Here is a 24115-nt window from a genome sequence, read left to right as displayed (position 1 = left end):
TTTGAACCCTGGACCTCCCATGTGGTAGGTGGATGCTCTATCAGTTGAGCCAAATCTTCTTCCCATATCTGTTTTTAACTAACATTATTAAACTACTCCCATTTGCCAAAGATTTGCCTAGAAATTATGTGAACTTGATTTTTTTTAACATTTGGATTTAGTTCTACGAATACTCTTTTTTCATTGGAAATTAGAAGCCTGTTTTCCTTAATTTCCTGCTGGGCTGGGCCTGCCAGTGGGGTGGTCAGTCACCCAGAGAAGCAGGGGGACCAGACTCCAAGGACCAACTAAGGAAGATGTTGAGGAGCTCTTCAATGACAGACGCTTCTGCAGTGGGGTTCTGCGAGAACTTGTTTCAAAGAACTTCACTCAGGGTTCCTAAAATAACCACTGCCTTGAACTCCCTTGCATCCAGGGGTGATCTGTGTGGAAGATACGAGAAGATAGGGAGGGGACTGCTTTGTTTTGCCCTTCATACATGGGTGGGAAATCTGAGGACAGGACCATAGCATGATGTGGTGGACTAAAGGTGACCACTGATTCCTTGCCAAGAACTTCAATTTCCCTCCTCTCCCACACGTGTTTTGTGTGGTCTCTCTTCCTTTTCTTTCCTTGCCCGAAGCGATCACATGCTCATTCTTCCAAAAGACCAGTTCCTAGCCCAATAATTCTGGGGGCAATAGAGAGCCTGTGCTGGTTTTGTGTGTGATTACTACCATTACTATTAATGGTAGCCCACGCATCAGAAGGCCTGACGTGCCCTCTCATTATGACTTTCCATCGTGCGGTGTGGGACCTGGTGAGGCACAGCTGTGTGTGTTTGTTTCTACACATCAGCACACATCTGTGGCCAGTCCCTGCCTGCCCTAATCTGCCCGTCTACCCGTTCTGGCCAACCTTTCTGAATCCTGCACACTGTGCATAGCTTTCCTGCATCCCAGGCCTTCCCGGTGTCCCAGCTGTGGGAGTCTCTCCTCTGGGCTTCAGGGAGAACAACAACTATGACAACTGCCACTCCGTGGACATTTATTAGAACATGAACTTTATGCATAGACTTTCTTCACTCTCATCCCAGCCTGTTGAGGTAGATGCTGCTATTCCCATTTTACAAATGAGGAAAATGGAGGCTTTCAATGTTAAGTAAATTGCCCAGAAGCAGACAGTGAGTTCGAGCAGATCCCATGACTATTCTCATCATGGTCAGAAAATAAGTTTTGGGGTCAATTTTTAGCCTCATGTCTGGAATTAAAAATTGTACAATTCTATATAGTGTCTGAAGTGCCAAATTCATTTAAAGTTCAAAGCTTGCCCGTACAAATTTGGTCTCTAAATACCAGTTACCACCAGAAATAACCAGGACTTCTTGAAGACATGATTGATGCCTGTTTGGGGCAGGAAGTGTGTAAGATGAGCCTAAGACATCTTGAGCCTGAAAGCAAGAAAACCATCAAAGACTACCTAGTATTTTCAAAATGGCAGACTACAACTTGAAGGTACCCACTGGTCAAAGATGAGACAATCTGAGAATCAAAAAGAATGGTGGGGAAACGGACTTGGTCCAGTGGTTAGGGCGTCCGTCTACCACATGGGAGGTCCGCGATTCAAACCCCGGGCCTCCTTGACCCGTGTGGAGCTGGCTCAAGCGCAGTGCTGATGCGCGCAAGGAGTGCCCTGCCACGCAGGGGTGTCCCCGCGCAGGGGAGCCCCACGCGCAAGGAGTGCACCCATAAGGAGAGCCACCCAGCGCGAAAGAAAATGCAGCCTGCCCAGGAATGGTGCCGCCCACACTTCCCATGCTGCTGATGACAACAGAAGCGAACAAAGAAACAAGACGCAGCAAACAGACACAGAGAACAGACAACCAGGGGAAGGGGGGGAATTAAATAAATAAATAAATCTTTAAATAAAAAAAAAAAAGAATGGTGACTACAATCAAATATATACTTTGAAAATAATACTAACAAAGAAAATAATAAAAATAATTTAAAAAATAAGACGAAAATACAAACTATCGACTACTTTTGAAGGTTCCTAGGCATAGTGGATTTAATGGTGGCCCCCAAAACCTATGTCCACATCCTAGGACCTGTGAATGGACCTTATCTGGGGAGAAAGGTCTTTGCAGATGGAATTAAGTTAAGGATCTCAAGAGATCATCCTGGAGTATCCAGGTGGGCCTAAATCCAATGACAAGGGTCCTTAAAATAGACACAGCAGCATAGATTGGAGTGATACAGCCACAAGCCAAGGAACGCCAGCAGCCAGAAGTGGGAAGAGACAAGGAAGGCTGTTCTCCTAAAGCAGAGGGAGCATGGCCCTGCCGACACCTTGGTTCCAGATCTCCGGCCTCCAGAACTGTGAGAGCATGGATTTCTGTTGCTTCAAGCCACCTCATTCGTGGAAATTTTATGGCAGCCACTGGGATCTCATCCACGAGGATGCCTATACAATTACTCTGAAAACTTATACATAAAGGGAAAGAATTAAGCATCTATTCTGTGTTTTCTATGTGGACCGTATTTCAGAGTAAACTAACAGTTGATAAGGAAAGATTCTTTTTAATAGAAAAACCTATTTTCTATTGAAAATAGAAGGAATTACATCGGTAGAAAACCACAATTTTGTGACCCTCTAAGGAAATGGTGGACCTATTTCTTTTTTTCTTATAAGGAGAAAAGTTAAAACCTGAAAGACATTATCATGTAAATGCAATGAAGGTTTTGTCTGGATCATAATTTGAACAAATCAAGTGAAAAATTCATTTTTGAGTCAGGGGAGGGATTGAACATGGATTGCATGTTAGATATTAGATATTGTGGTGATAGAAATAGTTTAGTTGAGTGTGATAATGGCATTGTGGTTGTTGGTTTGGTTTTTTTTTTTAACATTCTTATCTTTCAGACACATAATGAAGTATTTTCCACCAAAGTGCTACAATATCTGGGATTTGTGTTAAAAAATACTTTAGGGGAAAACATGTTGGGGAAGAATACATAAAGCATAAAAGGTGAAATATTTGTTGAAAGTAGGGAGTATATAAATGGAGGTTTATTATGCTATTCCTTCCATTTTTACTTGTATTTGAAATTTTCCAGAATAATCTTTTTAAATTTTTTATAAAGTTAAAGCTTCCTCCCCAGCTCTGTTCTTCTTCTGTCTGGAAGACTACAGTGGGAAAAGGGGAGTTTGTCAGCTCTTCCTCCGTTTCCCCAGAAGGCCTCTACCTCACCCCTGTTTCCACCCACCTGGAGGTCATTCTGCTCCCTCTGAGTTGGGCAAAGGATGGGAGGAGAAGTAAGGTGCAGTATATTAATCAGGGTTCTCCAGGGAAACAGAATTGACAGGCGAGGAGGGACCAGGGGAGGGAGGGAAGGCTGTAACTATTAAGAAACTTATCGTAGGAATTGGCACACACAACCATACGGATTGGCAAGTCCAAATTCCATAGGGCAGGCCACAAGTTGGACCCGCCAATGAAAGTGAAGCTGAATTCTCCTAGAGAAGCTGACTGGGTAAAGTAGAGGTAGGAATTCTTTCTAATTTATGAAATCCTTAAGACGTCCAACTCATTGGATGGGAGACTTCTCACGAGCTGAGGGTAATGTCCTTTGTTGATTGTAGATGCAATCAGCCATAGATGCAGTCATCTGACTAGCTGCAAATCCACCTACAAAATACCTTCATGGTAACAATCAGGTCAGTGGTTGTTTGACCAACATCTGGAAGCCATAACCTAGAGCCAAGTTGACTTATGAAATTAACCATCACAGGTAGGTAATGCCTCACTTGACAGATGCCATTCAGACCTAATGTTTTTCTTTCCTGAACCAGAAAAGAAACCTGAACCAGGTGTTCAAAGCTGACTCTTTTCTTTGGGAGGGGTGGGTTTCATTTTTGGAGGGAGACCTTTCCGTTGTTGGGGATCACGTACCCACGTTCCCCTAGTGTGGGCAATGCCTCCTCTGACTGGTGCTGGCCACTTCTTCTCTCCTGACCCCAAGCCCAGCCTCTCTCTGCTGCCCATGGCCTTCTCAGATGAAGCCCCTTTTAAGATGACGCCAGGCTGGTCCCTTTTCCCTGCAGCCCACAGCTGATGCAAGCGCAGTGCCCCAGCCACAGGACAGAGAGAATTTCCTGACCTCAGGGGATCTTTATTTGTTTCCTTTCCAAATCTCAGGAGAGATGCACTTGACTGAATTAGTGATGTGGGGTGGGGATGGGAGTGACAGCAGATCCTGACATTTCTTGGGTGGGGGAGCACAAAGGGATTGTGCTGCTTCTGGCGAAGGGCTATCAAAAAAGAACCCATTGCATCCCTTCCTGTCCATCCTTCCTCTGTGCTTCATAGGCAACAAGCTTCCCCAGACTAAATCCGTCACTATGAGCCCCTCTGAGAAAGTCTTGAGGCACGTCAATGTCTGACACTGCATTACTCAAGGAGATTTTGGCAGCAAGTAGCATTATATCTAAGAGTACCTTACGCAGTAAAGGATTATTTCATATAATAAAAACTGTAGAGGTAGGAAGTTGCATGTTTATAGAGTAATTTGGTGATTGTAGAGTTCTGGTTCAGCTTTACTTTTTTTCTCCCTCTCCTCGTGATCACAAGATGGCTGCCACAGTTCCAAGCATCACATCATTACACAAAATATTTAATGGCAGGAAGGAAGAGATAATTCTCTTCGTGTGCTTCATTTTTAACAGAATGGAAAACTTTTCCCCAAATTTTCTAACAGGTTTTCCTTTACATTTCATTGGCCTAAGTAAAGTTACCTGCCCCCACTTCCACCTTGCCCCAATCCAATCACTAGCAAAAGGGAACAGGATTATCAAGATTGGTTTAGACTAATCATTGTTCCTTCATCCATCTTCCCTTGGCCAGCCAATCCAGAATAAAATTGGGATTTCATTAGCAAGGAAAAAGTGGGGAATGGCTCTTGATGGGCCACCAAGCTGCCTACCACAGGCACCAAAGAGGAACATCACCTACATCTGCTTCATGATTTCGCCTAGGGCAAATACACAGACAGTGTTCGTCAGTCCTTCTTACTTGGGTCACACATGTGGCCCAGGGAAGGGGAACTGAGCTGAGCGCTCCAGTTTAAAGAGGCTTGTTCCTGCTGATCCTGTTCTGAAGTCCATGGAAAGGCTGTATCCAAGAGCGGGAAGCCGTGACCAGCAGGACATGCGCTCCCGGGCTGGCAGGTGCTTTGTGCCTGCTGAGCCAGCTCCACCCTCCTCCAGCCGGCCAGGGAAACTGAGTGCCGAGCCCCTTCCCTGGCTGATGCTGCCAGCCTGGCTCCGCTTTCGCCTCCTTCCCCAACTGGAAGTCTAGCCTTTGTTCAGCCGGAGAGGGGCAACGCTGCTAAGGACGAGCAAAGCTGTGAAGCAATAACTTAAACACAGCGGCATTTGAGATTTGTGCAAGAAAAAACAGGAAGTGGGAAGAGGGCTGGGAAATTGTATAAGCCAGAGTTCTCCAGTGAAATAGGACCCACAGGATATATATATGTATGTAAATATTCAGCGATTAATATAGAAAATTGCTCACACGACCGTGGGGGGTTGGCAAGTTTGAATTCCGAAGGACAGACTGTAAGCTGGGAACTCCCGTGAATGAGAAAATGAATTAATTCCCCGGGAGAAGCAGCAAGCTGGGATTCAATGAAGATGACAGTGAATTCCCCAGGAGAGGCCGGCTGAAGTAGAGATAGAGAGTCTTCCTTCTGACTGCTGAAATCCTCAGTTCTCACTTCAAGGCCTCCAGCCATGAGCAGACTCCTCTCATTGCTGAAGGCAGTCTCTTTTGTTGATTGTAGATGCAGTCAGCCACAGATGCAGTCAACTGACTAATGACTGAAATCCATGGCCTACCCTCACAGTAACTATCTGGCCAGTGTTTGCTGACCAAATGAGTGACGCTATAACCTGGCCAAGTTGGCATGTGAAATTAACCAACACGGAAATAATGTGAAATCAGCCAAAAGCAAGTGTGGGGTGTGTTTGAGTTCTTACTTCCCTCATGGCAGATGCAGCTGCTACTACAAGCATGTAAATATCAGTCTAGGTCAGGGGATCTTAAGCAGGGGTCCACAGACCCCCAAGGGCCAAGATTTAAGGGAGACTATGAGCTTGAATTGAAAAAAAACAACTATAAGAAGTTTACTTTATTTTCTCTGACTGCCAATGTTGAGCGTCATAAAATTATCTGCCACTTCATTCTGAGAATGGGCCTGTGGTTTTCATCTGACTGGCAAAGGGGTCTGTGGAACAAAAAAGGCTGAAAGCCCCTGGTCTAGATGGAAGTGAGACGGAAACGGTGAAAGCGTGGCAGAGAACCCAGAACAGGAGCGTGGGAAAGGAGAGAGAAGAGGGTTTGTGGCTCTCGTTAAGCGATTTTACTGCTCTTCCTGTTTTCTCTCGGGGTCTCGTTTCTGATGAACACGTAAGCAGGTTATAGTGTGCCTTGTTTTTGAAGATCTGTGCTCTGAGTTTGGGGGTTAATTTAATTTTCACCATGGAAATAGATTAATCCGATTCTCCCTCTTGGAGAGCTTGAATGTAAAATGCAGAGCACAGATAGTGGTGGAAGCAAAACGAAAGACAGGAGGCCGGCAGCGAAACCAGGAGGCTGCAGGAGCCGAAGGACGCGGGGCAGTGGGTAAGTAGAGGCCAAGGGCACACGGGAAAAGAAGTTGTTCCGTGGGAGAGACCCGAGCATTGATGCAAGACAGTGAGAGGAGGGGACCCCGGGGATGAGTGGGGGGAGAGGGACAAAGACCAGCCCGCTCCTGCTGCAGGAGGGAAGCAGGGACGCTGCGGTGGAGCTGCTTCACCTTCAGAGTGAGAAAGAGCCTCCACTCTGTCCTCCCAAAGCTGCCCCGCTGTGTGTCCAGAACGCTCCTTTCTTATTTTCTCATATATCCCTTTAGAAAACCCTCCTCACTTAAAGTAAGAGGAGGAGCACCTGTTGCTAGCACTAAACGATCTCATTAACCCTCTGCGAGTTATTACTTCTAAATATCGATCGCAAGTCAATAAAAACACGTTTCTGAAGGTGAAATATGTGCCCATTCTCTCTTCATAAATGACATCATTGCTAGGGCTTTGGCAAGGAGGGTTTGTGCCTGTGTGGTCAAAACATACATTCATTCATTCTTTCTTCATTCCTCAAACTTTCTTTTTTAAGATTTATTTTATTTATTTATTTCTCCCCCTGCCCTTGTTGTTTGTGCTTGCTGTCTACTCATCATCTTTTTTTTTTAAGGAAGCACCAGGAACTGAACTCGGGACATCGCATGTGGAAAGGACGAGCCCTATCGCTTGAGCCATCTCTGCTCCCTGCTTGTTATGTCTCTCATTGTGTTTCCTCATGTGTCTCTTCATTGCATCATCTTGTTGCATCAGCTCATTGCATCATCTTGTTGCATCAGCTCGTTGCATCAGCTCACTGCACCAGCTCGCTATCTTGCTTTCTTGTTTAGGAGGCACTGGGAACTGAGCCCAGGACCTCCTGTATGGTAGGCTGGTGCCCAACTGCTTGAGCCACATCTGCTTCCCCAAACATTTTTAATATGTAGTAGGTTGCAAATTATAAGGTTTCAGAGAGACATAGATAGCATCTGGTCAAGGGACAGATATGTTAACAAATACACACATTAAAGCATTTAAGAGTTACTGTGCTGTCCAGGATATTTTATGCCTTAGAAAAGAGTATAGAAAAACTAAAATGGAAAACAGGGTAACTAGGAGAAAGAAAGAGATTAAAATGGCATCCACTGTCCTAAGGGAAGAAAGAAGGAGAAAGAAATCCTGTGGGGATGGAAGAGAGAGAGAAATGCTGGGACCATCCAGGTATGCATGGGCCCCCTCCAGGCAAAGGGACAGCTCCCTCAGTGCCACCTGGTCCTTTCGGGCAGGCAGCCTGTCCTCTGGGGACAAGTTGAAACTCTTCTGCCGAGCACCCACCTCTTCAGAGCCTCCTCAGACCCTCACCTTCCAACACCAAGAGGCCGACTCAAGCCCTAGAAGCCCCCTTCCTTATGCTCACGGTGGAGTCTGAAGATTCCAAAAGCAGCTCACGGCACAGGTGGCTGGGATCACGGCTACCCTCTGGACAAGGAGAGGTCTGTGGATTTGGCTTTTAAAACTGAACAATAATAAATGTGTGTGAGGCCATGTGTGATGATCATGCTGAAGAAGATTAATCTAAAGGAGCCATCAAGATGTGTGAGTTCCTGTGTGGCAGGGTTCAGATGTATTCCAAAGAAAGGAAATGTGACTGGTGTGTCAAATGCCAAGTTTCCCTAAGGTGGGTCATTGAGCTCTGCATTTGCTGGTTACATTTTGGATATTCAAGAAGGATGTGCAGGAGCTAATAGGCTGGCTGATATGAGGCTAAAATTAAAGGACTAGATGCAGAACCCAACTGAACTTCACTTAAATGATTAATTTTTAGGAAGTGGAGTCATTCAGAAGTCCAATAATTCACTTGTTCTCTTGGAATCTTTCAAACTAGGACATGAGAAATTGGTTCTAAGCACACTTTTTAAAAGAGCCAAGAATGATTTTTCTTACTTATTGCAATATTATTCAAAGAATATTATTTTATTAGAAGCTCTGATTTACTATTTGCTCATCATCACACTGGACTCTCACAGGCTCCAGAGGAGCTGCTCAAAGATGGTGATGAAACTGTCTTCTATGTTGGGAAGTGCCTTTATTCCGTACTTTCCTCAACAACCCAATTCTTGATACAAATGATAGGATTACCTGCAGCTTATACTACCCATAAAGAAATATTGGCCCAGGATGGAAGGTTCCTGGCAAACACCTAAGTCAAGGGTCTTTCAATTCACAAGCAAAGCGCCTTCAAAAAAATTAGCCCAATAATATGAACACAGCAAAACCAAAAGGTAAAGGATTTTAAAAAGCCTTTCTCCATGAAGTTTTTTGACTCTGCACCCTGATAAAATTGTTTTCACTGCTCTGGCTGTGTCAACCTGCTCTCAGTGAGACACACTGTGTAGACTGGCCTCGTTTCCTTCCAGAAAATAATATGCTCAGTATAGGGGTTTGAATTGCGTCTGCCACAAAAGATATGTCCAAGTCTAACCCTAGTCCTGTGGGTGTGACCCCATGTAAATAGGACCTTTAAAGACCTAATAGTGAGAAGAAGACATGGCTCAACTGATAGAGCATCCGCCTACCATACGGGAGGGTCCAGGGTTCGATACCCAGGGCCTCCTGACCCGTGTGGTAAGCTGGCCCACTCACAGAGCTGCCTTGTGCAAGGAGTGCTGTACCACACAGGGGCGCCCCCACATAGGGGTGCCCCATGTGCAAGGAGTGCACCCCACAAGGAGAACCGCCCCATGTGAAAAAAGCGCAGCCAGCCCAGGAGTGGCGCCACATACACAAAGAGCTGACGCAGAAAGATAACACAAAAAAAAGAGATGCAGTTTCCTGGTGCCACTGAGAATGCAAGCAGCCACAGAAGAACACACAGCAAATGGACACAGAGAGCAGACAATGGGGGGAAGGCGAGAGAAAGAAATAAAATAAATCTTTAAAAGAAAAAATAAAGAACTAATAGTAGAATTAAGATGTAGACTCATTTGTGAAAAGGCTCTTCGAAGATCCTATTTAGATGAGGCCAAATTGAATCAGATGGGCCTTAGTCCTTAAGATTCGAGTCCTTACAAGCAGAGGAAATTCAGATGCAATCAGTCAGTCAAGACCAGAATGAGAAGAAACCGGAGCACGAGGCAGATAGCCTTGGGATGGAGGCAGAAAAGCAAGCCGAGGAACCCCAAGGATTTCATCCAGCCAATGCCAGAGCACTGCAGGCCCCAAGGAAAGCATGGCCATGAGATCTTGATTTTGAACTTCTAGACTGCAACACGTGAGACAATAAATTCAAGTCAAGCCGATTATGGTATTTGTCATAGCTATCCTGGGAAACTAGGATAGGAGGAGAGGGGTATTTTGTGAGGAGAAATTGCCCTAGTCTTGTCTTCCCTTATATTTTATATGTTGACACCATGGATCCTTCTTTCTGTCAGACAAGGCTAGCCATTGGCCCACGGGGACAAAATTCTCCATTTGTCCTATTGGAAGTTCTCCTCAAATGCCCATGAGTGCCGCCACATGAGTCTTCACCCAGTGCCACATACACACTGGCAAGGGCTTCCAATTATGTGGATAATAAATTTTAAAAAATACCCCACAACCCACAAAACAGATCTTCTAGCTATTGCTTTAAAAAGAATACTTACATCTCGCCTAGTGAGAGCTATTGCTGCATCACCACCTGCCATGCCTGGCACAGAGCTTGGCAAGGGGAATGAAGTAGATGATTGCTGAGTGAAGTAATGACACTGCATCACTATCGCTTGACTCTGAGAGCCTCCGCTCTATATTCCCACACTAGTATTTCCTTGGAAACCAGAATGTAAAATGCCAGATCCGACAGCCACTCAGCCGACAGCTCACACAACTATGCTGTGTTTTACTCCCTCTGGAAGTGAACACCAGACAGGGTGACGGGACAGAGTTTTAACACAGCTCTCATGGCTGTGTGGCATTGGGAACATAGGTGATCCTTTCTGAGCTTCAGATTCCCTATGGGATTATAGTGAAGAGTGACTGTGATGATAAATGGTAAAATTCCTTATAAATTTTGAAGCATTATGTGAGCAATGTCCTTGGGATTTTGTTTGATCTAGGGGTCTGTATTAGTCAGCCAAAGGGGTGCTGATGCAAAATACCAGAAATCTGTTGCTTTTATAAATGGGTATTTATTTAGGGTAGAAGCTTACAGTTACTAGGCAATAAAGTGTAAGTTACTTCCTTCACCAAAGTCTGTTACCATGTGTTGGAGCAAGATGGCTGCCAATGGCTGCCAGGGTTCAGGCGTCCTCTCTCTCTCTTTGCTCCATGGTCCCAGCTTCTTCTAATATCAGCTGTAGCTGGGATAAGTCTTTTCTCTCTCCCAGGGCTCATTTCTCTTTGGGCTCAGCTGCTCTGGTCTCTCCACAAGGTCAGCTGTTGACTATCAGGCTCTCTCTTTCCAGGGCCTCTGACGAATCTGTGGAGTGTCTCTATTCCTCTTTGTTCTTCTCCTGTGTGTTTACTTCCTGGGATTCCAGCATCAAAACTCCAACTAACATCTCTGCCATGTAGTTTTCTCTGTGAGTTCCTGCCCACCAACATCCTCCTGATATAGCCCAATCAAAGCATTAATCATAATTTAATCAAATAAAAGTGAAACCTGTAAACCCAATACAATCTAATATGCCCAGAGGAACAGACTAGTTCACAAACATAATCCAATATCTATTTTTGGAATTCATAAACTATATTAAAATGCTACAGGGTCATTCTGGGTTAGTAAAAGAAGCTTCTAAGTTTCAGTCATGCCTCTGTCACCACCATAGCTTCCTAATCCAAATCCACATACCCTTTCAGTCTCTTTCCTTATTTACCTAATGAGAATGAGCACACCAGCCTCCCTGGGTTACAGGGAGAGCCACATGGGAATGACTGTGGAAGAACTCCATAAACCATAATGCTCTAAGCCAACTTAAGGTGTGATTATTTTTGGGGGGGAGAGCTTTCTATTTTTCTTCCTTGCATGACACTGTAAGTTGCTTTAATGTATACCTCCAAGGCAATAGGGAGAAGTGGACCTATGCAAGAGTCTAATGTTATTTGCAAATGTTATTTCACACTTCAACTCACCCGTGCATAAAACTGATGCCAATGAACCAGATTAACGTGCAATGTCCTTTTTGCAAGGGTGGCTCTCCAATATCACTGCTCTGTGATCACACCTCAGGGGTTCCTATGGCCCGTGTCCTGTGTGATTGCACACATAGGTCTGATTTCATGAGAACAACCTCAGAGAGAAAATATATTGCTAATAGAATATTTCTGGAATACTGATTCTGCAGGCTTTGATATAAAATAACATTTATGAAATATTCTCGGCTTTTGGTTGAAAGTGAAACATGAGGCTCATAAATTTATCCCCTAACTCATTAGGCGAGCAATGGTTCTCATGTCACATAAAATAGGTCTAGAGCTCGGGGCTCTATTCATCCCATTATTCTGGGTTTATCATGAAACCAACAGTGAGTCACTTCTGTAGGAGTAATGATTAAAGATGAAATTTATAACTAGAAGTACAGAAGTCCATCTATTCTGCCATGCTGGGTACATGGAAACGTGGAAAGTGGTTTCAGGATTTCACCCAGTGGCTGTGATACAACGTGACGTCTATATTTGGAAACTGTGGCATATGCCGCAGGGTCCCAGATTTACCTCTTCCACCAGATGCGCAGAGGATATGACCTCCCTATTGCTCTGGGCCTGAGCTGGTCATCCTCAGGAGCCCCATGAAGGAGGGGAGGGGGCAGGGAACTAAATGTACCAGGAGTCAGTAAACTCCGTCGGACATAATTCAAGCATGACCTTTAGGTGTATAGAGAGTTTCTTAAAATAAAATGCCCAGTCTCTTAGATATTTGTCCCCTCTTTCTGCTCTTAGGTAATGGGTGAGAAGCTAGGGTGGCTGCTGATGGCATGTGGTGCTGGGGAATCTCATATCCCCGGTGTCCCTTGGAGGTCCAGAGGGTGGATTGGGGCAAATCCTGGATTTGGCACTGCTGAGGGGTGACCAGATGTCCTAGTTTGCTTGAGGTCCCATAACAAAGTACCCAGATTAGTTGGCTTAAAACAGAAATTTAGGCAGTCGCACTCCGTGGAGCACGCCAAGACACAGCTGGGGCTGTAGGTGGAGCATTCTTGCGATCATCTGCACCTTCTGAGTGGGAAAAGATGGCCAACATCTTGAAAGGAGGGCTTAGAGATTGTGATCCTGCCATGAAGCAGTTTCTACTGTACTTGGACGAGTCCAGTGCACGAGGGAAGAAGTTCATCATTCGAGACATTGACGACACGCACGTCTTCGTGATAGCAGAGATGGTTAATGTCCTCCAGGAGCAAGTAGGTGAATCGATGGACCAAAACGCCTTTTCTCTTACCCAGAAGTGAAAATAGGAAGATATCGACCACTTAGGAATTATAAGGCACAAATGTGAAACAGACCATCACCGTTTTGTAGTTTACACGATGGATTACACCTAAGGAATTGTTTGAGAGCATGCTACCAGAAAGGTTGTGGTACTATTTGTTTCCCAAAAAGTCATGGAACCAATTTTGTTGTTTTGTTTTTTAAGTCCATGTACCCTAGAATTGAAAAAAAAAAGTGCTGAAATGATGGCTGTGATTTGGCTTTTGTTACCATTTATTAAAATACAAACAATGTTTTTCATACCTTTTTAAATACCAATTTAATGCATCAAGAATATAATAGAATATGCTTCTAAATAAAAAAATAGAAATTTAGCATCTCACAGTTCTGGAGGCTGCAAGTCCAAAATCAAGGTGTTAGCAGGGCCTTGCTTCCTCTTAAAGGGGAGAATCTTTTCCACGCCTCTCCCCTGGCTTCCGGTGCGTGACCGGCTCTCCGTGGTGTTCCTTGGCTTGTGGTGGCATCACTCAATCTCTGCGCCATCATGGGGCCATCTTTTCCCTCTGTCTGTGTCTATATTTCCTCTCCTTACATAAGGACCCCAGTCATATGGATCAAGGACCACCCTAATCCAGTTTGGACTCATCTTAACTAATAACATCTTCAAAGCTCCTGTTTACATATTCACATGGCCAGGAGTTAGGACTGGAACCTGCCTTTTTGGAGGAACACAATTCACTCCATGGCACTGGACCCGCGTGGGTTTTTGAAGGAGCCTGTGCTGACACACTCCACAGGAGTCTTTGTTACTGCCCCTGGTATCAGCCTTCTGCAATCCGTGGGCCTCTTACCAGGTACGAGGGTGTGTCAGGGCCCATGATGGGCCACACTCTCATACCGTATCTGATGGGATCACATTTGGGAATAGGGATACCTAAAAAGATGCTTTCAAAGGCAATGCATCAGGTTTTCAGTAAAGGCAAGGGGAAGATTAACTTACAATAGATGGCAGTACCTGTGCTATGTGGTTTATCAAGTAGGATAGGGCCATGAACATGGACAAGTAAAGGGCATCAGGAGCCCTATCCCACATCGCAGATATGGCCCCTTTCACTCACCTTGAGCGGTTAAGCAATCAGTTTACCATCAGAAGGACACTCTACAGCAAAGACCCCGGATAAGAGCACTTGCATAAAGCTTTCCCGAATACTCTATCCCCATGCAGTCCTACGGCTGCCTCCCTCCTCTCTGCTCACACAGCATGTGTTTCCTTCCTCTGTCAACCCCACCGTGCCCACACACTCCTCATCCCACTGCGGAGTCGTTTCTTCTGACTAATTCCTCTTTTTAAATGTGAAAATAGATTGAAATCATGAATCTTTTGAACGAAGTATCCTTCTTGTGTCAAGGGAAAGAGTCCAGCTCCTCCAACTATTCCAACATCCAGGAAACCAGCAGTGCTCAAGGAAAAGATCAAGTCATCCCATCTGGTCATGCTCTCCAGGCACCATTATCCCAGCTCTTCTGATTCTTCCGTTGCTGCATAACAAAACGACCCCCAAAATGTAGTCACTTGGAATCATGGTTCTCTTTTGCTCACAGTTCAGGAAGGGCATGGCTGGGCAGTTTGTCTAGGAGCCACAGGGTGGTGTGTGTGGGGGCAGCATGGGGGGGAAGCAGGCAGGAGAAGCCACTTCCAAGTGGGCCTCCTCACTCACTGTCTGGCTCCTCAGGGCCACCTGCCCCTCTCTCTCTTCACCTGGTACCTTATCCTCCAGTGCCTCTCCCTGTGTTTGGGCCTCTCCAAGATGGTGGCTTCAAGCAGTGAGACTTCTTACCTGGTGGCTGGCTTCCCACTGAGCAAGCAATCCAAGAGCAATCATTCCAGGAAGTCCAGGCAGAAGCTGCAAAGCTTCTCTGGCCTAGAGGTGACCATCCCAGAAAGTCACTTTGGTCACATTCTATTGCTCCAGCAAGTCACTAATCCAGCCCAAATTCAAGGGGAAGGGAGATATAGAATCCAGTCTCAGAGGGGAGATGGCATGTCTGTGCAGGGAAGAAAGGACCAAAGGCAGCTGTCTTGGAGATGAACTATCCCACCTGATGTCAGCTGTCCCCAGTTCTGCCACTCTCAAAACAGGCCATCCTAAGGAATAACCCTAGTTAATTCTTTCTGATTTACATCCAAACCTCAAAATATTTTTATAATTTTTTTCCTAATATATACCTCTGCTTTATTCTTCTTATAAAAATTTTATTGTGAAATATATATAACAAATTTTGCCATTTTAAGTGCACAATTCAGTGGTATTATATTCAGTGTTATTCCACCACTACCACTCTCTGTTCCCTAAACTTTTCCACCACCTCAGTAGAAACTCTATTCTCATTAAGCAATAACTCTCCATTCCCCTCCCCCCTGCCCCTAGTGACATTTAAACTACTTTCTGTTTCTATGAATTTGCCCCTTCTAGAGATCTGAGATACGTGGAAACATACAATAGTTGTCCTTTTGTTTCTGGCTTATTTCACTCAACGTGATGTCCTCAAGGTTCATCCATGTTATAGCATGTATCAGAAAGTCATTCCTTTTTATGGCTGAATAATATTCCATTATGTGTATAGACCACATTTTGTTTTTCAATTCATTTGTTGATGGACACTTGGGTTGTTTCCACCTTCTGGCTATTGTAAATAATGCTGCTATGAACATTGTGGTGCAAGTATCTCTTTGACTCCCTGCTTTCAATTCTTTTGTGTATCTACCAAGGAGTGGAATTGCTAGGTGAAATAATTTTACAAATTTATAAGTAGATGACGCTCAAACCTGAAAAAGCTCCAGTGGCCAAAGTTGGAATAATTTGAGCAACAACCCAAAGTATAACATAATTATCCATGACTCTATATTGATGTAAATAAATGGCTTAACAAATAAATAAGTGGAAGAGAAGAGACAGATCTCTCTCACAGAAGAAATTCAACTAATTTATGTACCTACTGCCCCTCAAAGAGGTGTTGCTGAACTCCCCACCCTTCAGTGTGGGCTGAGCTTATTGACTTACTTCCAAATAGCAGAGTAGGGAAAGGAGGGAAGAGTCACTGTACAGTGGAGAAAGCTGGCAACCTCTACCTCCACTAGATGGTTAACTTGGCATCACCTGGGAAGTCATCTGGATAAGGATGCGCCTTGATAAGATTGTCGAGAAAGGAACTCACTTCTGGGGTCTTCCTCCTACAAACTCCATCCCCAGGCTAACCATGAGAAAAACATTAGAGAAATTCCAATTGAAGGACATTGTACAAACGACCTGACCAATACTCCTCAAAACTGTCAAGGTCCTCAAAAACAAGGACACGCTGAGAAGCTGTCACAGAGGAGCTAGGGAGACAAAAGGACTAAACATAACGTGGAATCCTGGATGGGATCCTGGGCGGGAAAAAGGACACCAGGGGAAAACTAAGGAAATCCTAAGAGAGTATGGAGTTTAGTGAAGGGAAATGTGCCTCTGTTGACTGCCTAGTTGTGACAAATGTACTACAGGACCATGAGATGGTGGTGGGGGAAACCAGGTATGACATTTGCAGACCTCTCTGTACCATCTTTGTAAGTCCTCTGTAAATCTAAAACTATTCCAAACCAAAGTTAATCTAAAAAAATTAGAAGAGTCTAAACTAAAATAATATTACTGTGGGGAGAAAATCTAAGCTTAACAAAACCTGGATACTATTCTTTAACAAAGCAATTAGGTTGACACCAATGGAATCAAAAGCAGAGGAGACTTTAACAAACTACAATTAGCTCTTGAGATTTGGGATTTGGGATTTTGAAATTATCAGTGACAGTATGTGGAGTAATTAATAAGAAAAAGATTAACTGAACTATGATCCAATTTACATTTTGCTTCTTTTTTTCTGGGTAATCCCAGTTGCACACATGCCTACACTGTAAGTTGCATTTGCAATGACAGCAAAGGAATTTGAATCAGAGTGTTCTCCCCCGGTGCCGTGACGGTGCTCATGGAAAGATGATGAATCAGTACTGAGTCCTCTCCGTCGCATTCCTGCTGCCTGATGAAACTTACCCCGCAACCAGAGGCGGGTTAACCCTAGACCACGGGAGCCTAAAGGAGGTTTAGACCTTTAGATCTTTAACACCAAACGTGTCGATAAAGATGATGCTGGCGATGCTGGTGAGAGCGAAGGGATTTTCCCACAGCTGTCTCTCAGCGGAGATGGTACTTGGAAGCTCATCTGGCCATGGCAACAGGGTTGTCTGCTTCCAATTATGCTGCCACTTGAGTGGCAGCTCAGTGGGAAGCCCAGATCGGCACAATGGAGCCCCTGCTCTTCAAGGCAGTCTCGGTAAAAAGCACAGCCCTTTCCCAGGCCTTCTGGGGAAAAGGGGCAGCGAGGCCAAGAGTGCTGTCAAAGTGCCCCTTATTTCCTGCATCCCACTGTGTGATTTCCCATCGCGGTTTTTGTTTCACTTTGTTTTTCCCAATAAACAAGCATTCCTACATGACGACGGGTAATATCATGGGTTTGAGAGTGTGATTGATTTGTCTTCCTAGGAAAGGATTCATAACAAGGACAAAGTTTCCTTCCACCCCATTCTATCGCAGCACACAAAAGGGGCAGGGAGAGGGTTATCTAAGGGGTGAGGGAGTTGGATTTCATTTCAAGGACACTGGGAAGTCCTTGGAAAGAGCAACATTCAAGGACGTTATATACTGGGGAATTTAGGAGACCTACCTGGAATTGGGGAGAGGTTTGTTGGCTTTACCATCACACCCACAAATTTTAATGACATGGTAGAAAACTGGGATCAAAAGAAAAATGTCCCAAAATCTTGATTTCCTGAATTTTCCCTACAAGCAGCTATTTTCATAGCTTCCCACCATTGGATGGAATTAGGTTTTAATTTGGAAAAGGGTTATGGAACTCTGGGCCACCAGGCAACATTTATTCATTCAATCTGTTGATAAAAGTTTTTTTGGCATGAGTAATATCCCAGGGACTGTGCTAATCAGTAGGAATAATGATGAACGAGACTCAGTCCCTGGCCTCCAGATGCTTCCACCCCATTGCTGGAAAGAGGCAGTAACTGAGATCTGGTTAGAAGGAGCAGTTCCAGTGGCCCTGACAACAAACTTTCATCTGGCTTTTATAAATTTGATAAGCTCACTGCAAGTCAAATAGTGAAACCCAGTTTTCTCTGTTTTGAAGCCTTCTTCAGTCATATTTAAGGTGCGTATCAATGATTTAAGAACACTAATGAATTTACCAAGATTAACAGCCTCCACTCTGATACCTGGAAAGATGGGACACTGCCAACGTTTAATTTGGTGACCGCCCACTCATGTTTCTATATCCTTTCCACTCCCTTCAGAATTCCAAAATCACTCGTTATTTTTCCACATTCTACCCCCTCAGGACAGAATCTAAAATGTATGCACACTAAGATGTAAGGAACGGATGATGCTTATAGCATATTTTAATGTGAGTAAAGTTGTGGGGTTTTTGTGGGGTTTTTTTTTGTCTTTTGTTTTGTTTCCTTGGTTTTTGCTAAAGCTCCACTGAGTTCCATGGTAGGTGGTTACTATATGTTGAGTAAAAGAATCAATCAATATATTTAAGCAAAAAGAAAGAAAGAAGGGAGGAGGGAAGAAATGGAGGATGGAAGAAAGGAAGGGCGACTGGGAGGGAGGGAAAAAGAAATGAGAATAAGATGTATTGGCCAGAGCAAAAGGAGGATTGGGGTTGGGTAGACAGAATGTAACAGTCTGTGACTCCAAGTTAGATCATTACAACAGTCAACCAACAAAAACAGAGAAAGGACACTGTACAGAGATGACAAGGAACATCCCCTCCAAGAGAAGGTAGGTAACAACTTATCCCAGCACATGTAGATACACTGTCCTTCCTGGACTCGTTTGCCAAAGACGGGCAGCACATTATCATGGTGTGGGACCAGCAGAGACCGAAGATAAACCTACTGGCAGAATCCTTCTCTCTTAAGAGGGCTGGAGACAAAGTGCCATGAGGAAGCAATAGAACTTTGCATATGATCGTGTGTTGCCCTTGCCTTGGACTGAAGCCCCTGGTCTGCAGAGTCTGCTGCTAGAAAACATCTGGACCCCTAAACCCAGCACCTCCTGGATGCCTTGGCTCAGAAAGAGGCACCAGCTCACCCCCCTTTCCCCCTCCACTCCAGTCCACAGCCTCGTGTGATTAATTTCCTTTCAGAGATCAACAAGCTCTTGCTTTCCTTTTTCCAAACAGGAACACTGAAAAATCCTGAGTTATTCAAATCATACAGGTAATATTGACTCCTTAGGTAATTTCCCCCACCCCCCAAACTGCCTTTTAAACAGCATGAGGATGCTGTGTTGAATGTTTGTTACCTCCCCCCGAGCCGCCCACACCTGCTTTATATGTGACTCTTCCCTTTAAGATCAGTTAAGTCCCCACAAATTCTGCTCTGTGGGTTGACAGTGTACGGTAGACTTCCCAGAGTGAAGAAGGAGACAAAACCAGAGTCAATGGGGAATAATCATACTGCTTTAAAAATAATAATAATAAAATGCAGAAGCCTCTGGTTTTTCTTTTGAATTATGACAAACTATTTCAAACCAGGTAAAGGATACATCATCGTGCTGGTGTAGAGCCAGCTATCGATTTTTATTTATTTATTTATTTTTATGCACTCTCACCACATTTATTCAGTATTGCACAAGTTCTAACCAGTGTAATGAAGCACGAAAAGGGGAAAATGGCATCCAGACTAGAAAGGAAGTAAAACCATTTTTATTGGCAGATGATATGATCGTCTGCAGATACTACATAGACAATCTTACAGAAACTACAAAAATTAAGCTGCTAGAACTAAAAAATAAGTTTTGCAAAGTTGCAGAATGTAACAGCACTATACAAAAATTAATCCTATCGCTAAATACTAGCAATGAAATATGAGAAATTAAAACAGAAAAAATTACAAATATTTACAAGAGCATCAAAAATACTAAATATTGGAGAGCGAATGTAGCTCAGTGGCTGAGCATCTGCTTCCCATGTACGAGGTCCTGGGTTCAATCCTGGTACCTACTGTAAAGCTTTCTGCTCCTTTTGAAGATCTTTTATTTTATTCTGTTGCTGGCAAACCCTATTTAGGGATTCATCCTCCAATTCACCAATTTTGGATCTCACACTCTCCGTAATTTTTTCCAAGTCATTAGCTCATTATTCCTGATCTGCTGCTCAGCTTTGTGATAGCTCAAGTTCATTTTTAAGCTGCTGATTAGTTTCTATGAGTTCCTGTATCATGTTCTGTTGATGTGCTGTGTCTTCCACCAGTGTTTTCAAATTTTGTCTCATTCTTTGTGATGACTGTTTGTCAAAAATGATGAGATCTTTTAGATGTGTTCTTTTGACTAGGGACAAAGGTTTTAAGCCATGCGTCATCAACAGTACATTTATGCTTTCCCATTCTGCTTCTTCCTGCTGTTTACTGGTCATGTCTGATGATTCACTGGACTCCTGGGTTTAGGGGCTGCTGGAGACATAGTTTCTTTTGTAGAATCAAAAGAAGTAGACGTTGGCAATAAAAAAGTTTGAGTTGCATTTAGGCCACTGGTTCACTGTGAGTTAATTTTTGTATATGGTATGAGATAGAGATACAACTTCATTCTCTTGCTTGTGGACACTGGGTTTTCCCTCAGTCACAGCAGATGGCTCTTGCAATTTTCACCTACTCATTAAAGTTGATCTTAATGAAGGGATTAACCAATAAGTCTCAGGTCTGTAGCTTGATTTTTATCTTCCTCACTGCCGCCTCCCACCAGTCGCTGGCCCAGCACCCCCTCCCCAATTTTTAGATATTTATCTTGCATTCGGCTATATTACTAATTCCTTTCAAATGAAATGCTTCTCTAATTGATTAGCTCGAGCTTTATTTCTTAACAATATGGTTGCAAATGGTTTCTTCTTTTAAGTAAATTATACCTCATGTCTATTTCATATCTAATTGTATCCCCCAGAACTTTTATGAAATGATAGTGTGATAGAAATCATCCTTGGGCTTTCCCCCCTGATTTTAATGGAAATATATCTGTTTTCACATTTAAGTTAGCTATTGTTTAGTAGAGTTATGTATGCTACCCCCTGATAAAATGTGTGCCTTCATCCCCAGTATTTTAAGGATTTTTCTTTTTATCTCAGCAGGGCAAGACCACTGAATTTCATAAATATCTCTTCAGCATACAATGAGATGAATTTTTCCTTAATTGAGCTATTGATTTGATATATTAATACATTTGTAGCATAGTTATTCTTGTATCCCTATAATAAATCTTACAAGCTCATAGCAAATTATTATTTTAATATACTGTTTAATTTAATTTGCTATTATTTTAAGATTTCACCTCTATGTTAAAAGGTGAGGCAGGTCTACAGTTTTCTATTAAGTGCAATTTTCACTGAATTTTGAGGTTAGACTAGCTTCATTAAAAAACATTGAGTAGCTTTCAATCTTCTGGAATAATTTGTACAGCATTGAAAGCAGCTGTTCCCTGGAAGCTGGAAATAATTCACTAGTAAGATCATTTAATTCCAGAAATTTGGAAGAAATAAATCTTTAAAGGAATTTAAAAATGTGTGTCTTATTGCTAGTCTATTCAAGTTTTTTAGTTTGTCCAAGTAGTAAAGGTTTTTCTATTTAGTAGTATTTGTTGTTTTATAATCTTTTAAAACTCCTCTATACTTATGCATCCCTTCACCCATTCAGTAAACATTTATGGAACGTGTTTGACTTCATAGAGTCAATTCATACTGCGGCATCTGCCATAGAGACTTAGTATCTTGGGGATCGGAATACTCACTGTGCCTGGTGCTATTTTAGCTGCCGGAGATAAGAGCCATGAACATGCCTGGAAAAGAACTCTCCCAATAGAGCTTACATGCTAGAGGGGAAACCATAAGAGAAGAAAGCAAATCGATTTTAGTGCATGGAGAATGCAAAACAGGGGGAAGTGATAGAGGCTGGACAGTGCAGGTGCTCAGGACTGGGGCTCAGAACAGGAGTGGGCAGAGGTGTCACGGCAAGCGGGTGCTCGAGGGCCTAGGGCAGACGCCCGCAGGTTGGGAGCCTAATAAGTGCCCAGTTTCCAAAGCCAGGACAAGCATGGCAGGTCAAAGAACAGAAAGAAGGGCAGGACAAAAGGAAGCCAGAGATCTATAAGGTAGATCAGAGAGGTAGGCCCAGCTAAAGTACAGAGGACTGCCTGGCCATCCTAAGGAGGTGTATTTATCCTAGGGGCAATGGGAAGATATTGGAGGATTTTATGCAGGGAGCAATGAGATAGAATTCCCCCTTTGAAAAGCTCAAACTGGTAAGTGGAGTGTAGATTGGGGCAGAGAATAGCAATGGCAGCTGGAGATTGGTTAGATGGTCCTCTGGTTGCCCAGGCAAGAGGGGAAGGTAGTGGCTAACTGCTTGCAAAATCTTCTTTTTCATTTTGTTTCAGGTGTCTTTTTCTCCATGGGTGGACTTGTGGATCCCCAAAAGATATGTTGAGGTCCTAACCTCCAGTACTTCAGAACACGGCCTTATGGAAAGAGGGTCCTTACAGACAGCAGCAGGCAAGTGAAAATGAGGTCAAGAGTGGGCTGGTATTCAGTATGACCAGAAACTTCTAACCCCATACCAAGCGGAAATTTGGACACAGAGAGATAAGATGGCCATGTGATGGAAGCAGAGATGGAGCTTTGCCACAAGACAAGGAACATCAAGGATTGCCAGCCACTGCCAGAAGCCAGGAGAGAGGCAGGGACAGAGTCTTCCCCACAGACGTCAGAGGGAGCACAGCCCTGCCCACACCTTGACTTCAGCCGTCTGGGCTCCAGAACTGCCAGACAATAATATCTGTTGATTCGAGGGCCCCTGGTTTGTGGTCATTCCTTATGGTAGCTCTCAGAAACTAAGAAAGAATTCTGCATACTTGATGGCTTCTGGGTCTCTTCACTTACTCTTCTGATTTTCTCCTTTCACTGATTCCTTAATGTTTCTTTACCTTCATCACTCCTTTCTTTCTACTTCTTTGTTTTTTGTTGTTATTGTTCTTTTCTTATGCTTAGTTCACTTGTTTCTTTGATTAAAAGCAAACATTTTGGGAAGCGGACTTGGCCCAGTGGTTAGGGCATCCGTCTACCACATGGGAGGTCCACGGTTCAAACCCTGGGCCTCCTTGACCCGTGTGGAGCTGGCCCATGTGCAGTGCTGATGCGCACAAGGAGTGCCCTGACACGTAGGGGTGTCCTTGCGTAGGGGAGCCCCATGTGCAAGGAGTGTACCCCATAAGGAGAGCCACCCAGCATGAAAAAAAGTGCAGCCTGCCCAAGAATGGCACTGCACACACGGAGAGCTGACAAAAGATGACACAACAAAAAAAAGAAACACAGATTCCTGTGCCGCTGACAACAACAGAAGTGGACAAAGAAGAACATGCCGCAAATAGACACAGAGAACAGACAACTGGGGTGGGGGGGGAGGGGAGAGAAATAAAAATTAAAAAAAAATAAAAAGCAAACATTCAGAGATTGTTGTATTAGTCTGCAAAAGGGGTGCTGATGCAAAGTACCAGAAGTCTCTTTGCTTTTATAAAGGGTATTCATTTGGGGTAAAAATTTACAGTCACAAGGCCCTAGAGAGTCCAGCTCAAGGTACCACAAGAGATACTTTTTCCCCAAAGTCAGTTGCCATGTGTTGAAGCAAGATGGCGGGCGATCTCCCTGGTCTCTCCTCCCTTCTTCCTCTTAAGGCTCCATGGGCCCAGCTCCTTCAGATATCAGCTGTAGGCGGGCACAGGGCTTTTCTCTCAGGGCTTCCTAAGACAGTCAGGCATAGGGCTCGTTTCTTTCCAGGCTCACTCAGATGCTCAGGTGCAAACAATCAGGCAAATGGATCATTTCTCCTGGGAACTCCAGGATCAAAACTGACAAAGTTCTCTCTTTTTCTCGTGTCTTCTTGAGTGAGTGCCAGTTTATATAAGGCCACCAAAGGGGCAGAGACTTAACCCGAGTCACA

This window comes from Dasypus novemcinctus, chromosome 15 (assembly GCF_030445035.2).
Source record: "Dasypus novemcinctus isolate mDasNov1 chromosome 15, mDasNov1.1.hap2, whole genome shotgun sequence".
Classification (NCBI taxonomy): domain Eukaryota; kingdom Metazoa; phylum Chordata; class Mammalia; order Cingulata; family Dasypodidae; genus Dasypus; species Dasypus novemcinctus.
This window is presented reverse-complemented; position numbering follows the sequence as displayed.